Consider the following 7166-nt stretch of genomic DNA (forward strand, 5'->3'; position numbering starts at 1 on the left):
AAAAATCAAGTTGAAACTCATAGGATCAAGTGTGAATGTCAAAAATGATCGCGATAAGTCAAATAGATAACAAGTTGGTATGATAACATACTACGAAAGCATTAGAGCATCTTATAGGCCACTGAAATATGATGGCATCACTTCTCAAAAACACAACATGATGGCATCACCAAGTTATCAGTTATTTATGCTTTACCGCACAAAGAAAAATACCCATGACATCATTCTCTGTAAAAACACCTTTTTGACCTTATAAAGGGAAATTCATGCTGTTGGCCTATACTCAGAGAAGTGATGCTAATGCTACAAAACGTCATGTAGGATAGTACACATAACTATATTTCCCAAATAAACATGAATTCATTCCTGCAAGTCAATGTGTTTACCTCGCAACATAAAGTTCCCTTTAAAGTTTAAAGTTTCCCCAAACCTACTTAAATGTGTAATTCTGTCTAATTAGTATTGGAGGCCACCTATATTTGTTTTCATGCTTCATCGTGACGTCCAATGACATTACGTCACAACGGCCTGAATGTAAATGACATTATTCAATCCACAACGGACGGTCACCCGATCTCTGCGACCCGAGGCTAAACTATCTGATTACCTTATGACATAGGCTATCGCATATCTCAACTAACTCACACTGCACATCTAGAAGTGTTTGTGCGTTAACGATGTTTTAATATGGATTACCAGTCATTTACATGTTACATAATCACGATGCATGCGAATTATATAGCCTGCAATGACTTCCAGAGACCTTTCTAAGCAATTCAGCCTATTCGCTGCAACCCAAAAATCCTCCACTGCTACATTTGTGTGGTATGTAAATCAATATTATCACATATTTTGTAATAAATCAGCCTATAGGTAGGCAGGGTAACTTACTTACTGTCCGATACTGAACGTACTCAAGCTGCGTACTGTTGCTATGGTTACCTCCTCAGAGGAGGAGAGCAACTTCTGTTTACTAGCTTCTATTTGGCCGCAACGATCTCTGTTACTCGTAGGCTAGGCTATAGCCTAAACTTTTGTGGCCCCTGAAAAAGTTGTAGCCTATATAACGCTTGTATACTTGTTTACTTGTCTAAATATATAATATTTGGACCACCCATTCCATCTGTTTTGACTTTTGGGGGTTCATGCCCTCATTAGCGGCTCAACCTCTTCTCCTCAGGTGTAGTAGTAACGTTAGCCTATATGAACTCGTCTTGTTCTTCTGCACTTATTTTTACCTTCATGAAAAGATGTGTTCTGTCTCAACTATGAAGGCACAATCGATTCAGATGTCAAGCTTTATTGAAGCGTACTTCAAAACATCGAAGATTTGATGAATTTCATGAAGGCTATTGTTGAATTGAAGGCTATTGGCGGTTTTATTAAACAAATGCTTCTTAATGGGCCTGCTATCTATATATGATGATATAGGCTATATATATATGTCTAAAAAAAAGGCTATAAAGAGACTTATTCGAGCTCATCTTTTCCAGGTCAGACAGAGAATTAACGGGAAATATAATTTCATATCAGTTCATCTCGTCGTCGTGACTCCATTTCCTCTTTATTACTGCTGCGAGTTTAATCCGCCCGTATGAATTCACGGATAAAACCCTCAAGGATTTAAGGAGACATCCACTAACGTAAAGGCTAATCAAATAAATAACTCGTATTTTGATGAAGATTAATCGCCTTTAATTCAAATTCACCATAATCGATTTTATATATATAAAAAATATGGTTTAGGCTATTCATTCGTCACGTAAATAGCTTATTGAAACTGTGTGGCTCATGAACTGTTTGATTAAGGAATAATATGTGAATTAAATGTTGTCTCCCGCATTCAGCACAGCACAAAGCGAAACAGGAAATATTGTATGAGCATGTGAGATACTACTGTACTTTACACACTCTAAAAGTATTGCAGCGGAAAAAAATGACACCGACGTCGGCAAACGACAACTTTAAATTTAATTCATTAAACCACGTCCAGGTGCAGCGAAAGAAACGAAAACTGGATGCGTAAACAGCGCGGTTTTATTTTTTCCTTCTTCAAAGATTTTGCATGGCAGTTTTAACACACCTTAACCCGCCATGTTGAAAGTGGATTTGACACATGAGGAACGAGGATTTCGGACCATATTCTGCGCACCTGAATCGCACGTACACCGACCGGTTCGTGACGTCCAAAAACATTTCTATGAACACCACCCGAATGTGTAAACTTAAGTGTTGATATTCACGCGTGAACATTGTGTCCTTTGAAATCGAAAGGAGGTCAAATGGCAGTTAGAAAATAAAGTCAATAGTAACAGGGCCAGTGTATCTTTGAGGAAGAACGCGACACGAAAATATCGCTTGTTACATAAACGTTATTTTTCAACGACATTTTCAGCGCGCGTCTCTTCAGATCGTAAATATTAATATCGACATAATCGAAAGTGCGGTCGCTCGACATTCGTGTTATATATAAATAAGGTTACTTTATTGTTCGGACCGTTTTATCAACTCTTGCGCAGAAGCTTGTGTAGCCTATATTTCTGACTGTTACAAACAACCTCCAAATGTTTTTAACGAGGAAAAAGCGTCTGTACGCGGAAATTCGCGCATAGAAGCACGAGTCCGTGTCAGACAAGATTACTATTACAGAATGAAGTTCATGCGGATAATGTAGTTTTTACCTTATGCGAGTTTTTTTCCGTCTATCCGAATGGAGTGATCCGGTGTTCTGGTTGAAGCAGGAGCGGTGTGTGTGTGTGTATGTATGTGTGTGTCCAATATGGCATCATCCCGCATCTGCGCATGTCTCAACATCTACAGATTATTTTCAAGCCGACTCCTTCATTGACCTTTACAGTTGCAAAATTTGTTCTGCCCATTATAAATAGAAATAGGCCCGAGCCCCCGCCTCCCTCGTGTGGGGAAACTCAAGGCTGTGTCTAAAATCCTCGCGAGCCGTCTGAGTGGACAGCATTTGGGCATTCAGGCGCGTGCAGCACTTTTGGGCATCAGTGACGCATGCATCGTTTTTTGGAGCTATTGGAAATTTGATGGCCAAAAAGAGGCTGTCCAAGAACGTGCAAAAAAGGCTGATAAAATGCTTTCTATGTAGGTAACACACTAGGTTTTGAGACACAGACAGTGTAAACAAGAGGGGGCTGCTGTTGCAATCTCACTTGTTTTCACTTAACGCTAAAACAGTTTGACAGCTTTACATTTTCAAGCGTCTTACTGACATAGTTTAATGTATGGTTCAAAGTGATATATTATGCTGAAACCACAAAAAAAAAAAAAAAAAAGAAATAATAATAAAAAAAAGAAATAACAATACCCTTCTGTTTCTGTAACTTCCATCATATAGCCTATAAGGGCTAAATCAAAAAAAAAGAAAAGATTTAAAGTCATGTTTTCAGTTCATTAGAGTCATGTTAGGTAATTAAAACAAAATAACTACTGTGTAAGTTTTGTCATTAGAAAGAAAAAAACTGAAGTAAGTTTCACAGAAAATGAAATGGCTATCATCATTCATAACTACACTTTTAAAAATAAAGGTGCCAATTTCAATGCCATTTTCCAAGAACCATTTTTGGTTCCCCAAAGATCCTTTCAGTGAAAAGTTCTTAAAATAACTTTTTTTTTTTTAGTGTAAAAACTAAATCTTTCCCACTAAAGAACCTTTTGTGCAAAGGAAATGTTCCATGGATGTTAAAGGTTCTTCATGGAACCATCAATGCCTAAAGAACCTTTGTTTTTAAGGTAGGAATATGACAATAATATTATGTAGACTACACTGTAAAAAGTGATAACATGCAATCCTAATGGTGTATACGTTTGTTGTGTAACCAATGAGGTTTAATATGATAACATGATTGATGTTTTTACTTTAATAAAAGCTTTTAATTTAGATGTTACAACATGCAGTTTTTTTTTTAGGGTTAACTAGTTAACACAGCTTATTCTAATAAACATTACAGTATATCTTTAAAAATGTAAATTAACCAATGTATAAATAATAACATATTCTTTTTATTAATACATAAAGCATTAATTTATTATTGCAATAATGCTGTTTAGAAATGACCTATCTCAGACATATAAATTCAGTTCTCATATTGTCCTCCGTTGCCCTCCTGTGGTAACCATATTTATTGCTGTACTGAATTTAAAGTCACATCAATATAGTTGACACTATAAATAAGTGCACTTTAATGACTTTCAATAGGACTGGTGCAGAAGTAGGGGGTTAGTTTCAACACTCACTCACACATATAAACACCCTCCTGTACACATTCTGTACAAGATGAAATTCCTTGTCCAGTAAAAAAAACTGATCTGATCTAATAAGCACCTTAGTGATGTTACAGTAACAGATGGTTCATGCCTTGAGCTTAATCTACAAGAGGAGACTTTGACAAGCTCGTCCAGGGACAGATTACCATGAGACCTTGTGAGAGGAGATAGACAATGTGGGTCAATGCTTTATCCTCTCCATGCTGTGGTATAGTACTAAAAAGTTTTGACTAGGAAATTAGCTCTGGATATTATCTGGTTAGCCCAGTTGTTACCTTAAAGAGCTAATTCTACACTCTTAAAGAAAAAGGGTTCATTGGGGTTATGACCTCTTGACTGAATTTTAAAGAATCATTTATGCCAAAAATGTCTTAATGCTTGTATAATACTTTCATGTTTAATGAGTTATTTAATTTTTTTCTAGTGATAAAGTATGTTCACGAGCTGTTTAATTCAGAAAATTCAATCAAAATAAATTAATGAAAAAAAAAATAATGCTTTCATTCATTAAAGCTAAATCCATAAAATGATCCCATGGGAATATACAGTATGAAGTGGCTGACAGAACCGTTTAGGTTTCTATATACAACCTTTTCTTCTGAGTGATACCTGATAAAACCCTTAAAATTACTTTCATCTGTGTAACCTAATCAGTTTGATTGTTATATTACAGTAAATAATTTTTGGCTTAAATAAAACAGTTAATTTAGATGTTAACACATGAAACAAATTAGGTTATCTGAACAAATATTTTTACTGTGTATATTTGCAGCCACTTTTCTTTTATGATCACCTCCATCAAAATATCTAGTTTTAGTTTGCATTTTTCATGTCCAGTCTACAAAATGTTAAAAAATTGGGTCATTAAGATTTTTATTCCGCAAGGATGTGTTAAATTGATCAAAAGTTACAGTAAATACCTGTACTATTATAATGTTACAAATGATTTCCGTTTCAAATAAGCAGCACGACTGTTTTCAACATTGATAACAATAAGAAATGTTTCTTGACCACCAAATCAGCATATTAAAATGATTTCTGAAGGATCATGTGCTGTTTTGGGGTAATGCGAGTTACGTAATCAGATTACTTTTTCAAGTAACTGGTAAAGTTACGCATTACTTTTAAATTTACAACAAAATATCTGAGTTACTTTTTCAAATAAGTAATGCAAGTTACTTTGTTTTCCTATTAATTGACTTACAGGTCTTCTGACCCCTTGAAAGAAAGTTAAGTGCACTGTGTGTGTTGTGTGTTAACATGATGGTTATTGTAGATTTAGACTAAATGTGAGCATGCATTTACTTATCTCACTTGTACAAAAACAGATTCAGTATTCCTCAAAATAAATAAAAACAGTAAAATGCAAACTCTGAATATTACGTAATCCTGCCATGATGTTTAAGCACCCCTATTATGCTATTTTAATTTTTTTTGGAGGTCTCAAAACTTACATGCATCAAATGTCAAAAAACACTTTAATTTTCTCATAATATACATTGCACGTCAGAGATACAGTCTTTCTCTCTCCTACTCTGCTCGGATTGGTCAAATCACCCGATCTGTTCACTGTAAAAAATAAATAAAATAAAAAATAAGATCAGTAAGTTATGACAACATATGTTTTTACATTACTTCAGTTTAATGTAATTTAAGTTGTAATGACTTATATAGTTTTGTTGGTTGCATTTAAAAATTTAAGGCAGATTTTTTATTTCTGTTTCTTGTCATAATCTTCAATTAATCATAATCTTCAGTTGGATCCCGCTCTCCCTCGTCTCTGAGTCACCAAACGTTACAGGATACCTGACCAATACCCATGGATCCAGCAGATTAGCTTGTGTGCCTTCGGCGGAGGAGGGACATCACTGAAGGCTATACAGAGCTCTTTTGTGCTCTTGCCAGCTGTGTGGACTGGGAAGATAAAGTCCTTCAGGGCTTGCATCCCTTTGGACTCAACAAGCCTGTTAAATCATGTCTGCCAAAAGGCAGATGTGACTTAACATTGGAAAAGTTAATTAATTATGCTCTAAGACTCTGCCTCTCTTCCTACTGTGTGGGATGCATTGCTTCTCCCACCTTAGGCCTCAGCACTTCCCAGCCTGTGGTGGTACCCTGTGCTACCTCATGCTCGCTCCTTATTATGGCTCAAAGAGGAGAGGGAGAAAGCTCCCTAGGTCTCAGTTTTCCCAAGTCCAGTGGCCCCAAGACTGGTGGTCCCAGCACTCCCTAGCCCAGTGGTCCCAAGACCGGTGGTCCCAGCACTCCCTAGTCTTTTGGTCCCAATTTAGGTGGTCCCAGCATTCCCTAGCCTGTTGGTCCCAATGCTCCCTAGTCCAGTGGTACCAGCACTCCCTTGCCCAGTGGTCACAATTCAGATGGTCCCAGCACTTTCTAGCCCAGTGATCCCAGTGCTCCCTAGCCTGGTGGTTCCAAGCCTGATGGTCCCAGCCCCCTAACTCCAGTGGAACCAGTGCTACCAAGCCTGGTGGTCCTGGCACTCCCTAGCCCAGTGTTCTTAAGCATATTAGTCCCAGCACACCCAAGTCCAGTGGTCCTAGCACTCTCTAGCCCAGTGGTCCCAAGTCTGGTGGTCCAAAGCCTGATGGTCCCAGCCCCCTAACTCCAGTGGAACCAGTGCTACCAAGCCTGGTGGTCCCAGCACTCCCTAGCCCAGTGGCCACATAGGTCTCAAGCCCTGCAGACATTGCTTCAGTGGTCCCAGAGTTCCCAAGTCTGGCGGTCCCTGCTTCAGTGGTCCCAAAGAGCCCAAACCTAGTGGTCCCTGCTCCAGTGGTCCTAAAAGTGCTACCCCGCTCATTACCGCTTCATGTGATGGCTACTATCATTTTGTTTGTCTGCGCCGCACACACCTC

The 7166-nt window shown here is 37.9% G+C and overlaps 1 protein-coding gene across 2 annotated transcripts in view; it reads right to left on the bottom strand.

Moving 5' to 3' along the window:
• sfmbt2 (Scm like with four mbt domains 2) overlaps window positions 1-2819 on the bottom strand; it is a 45333-nt gene extending 42514 nt beyond the window's left edge. For both annotated transcript variants that reach the window (XM_084110648.1, XM_084110647.1), the window contains exon 1: window positions 2682-2819. The gene's annotated coding sequence lies outside the window, so the exon portion shown is untranslated. The remainder of the gene's footprint in view (window positions 1-2681) is intronic.
• Between the last annotated feature and the right edge of the window lie 4347 nt (window positions 2820-7166).

This window comes from Abramis brama, assembly GCF_963993115.1.
Source record: "Abramis brama genome assembly, chromosome: 4".
Taxonomy (NCBI): domain Eukaryota; kingdom Metazoa; phylum Chordata; class Actinopteri; order Cypriniformes; family Leuciscidae; genus Abramis; species Abramis brama.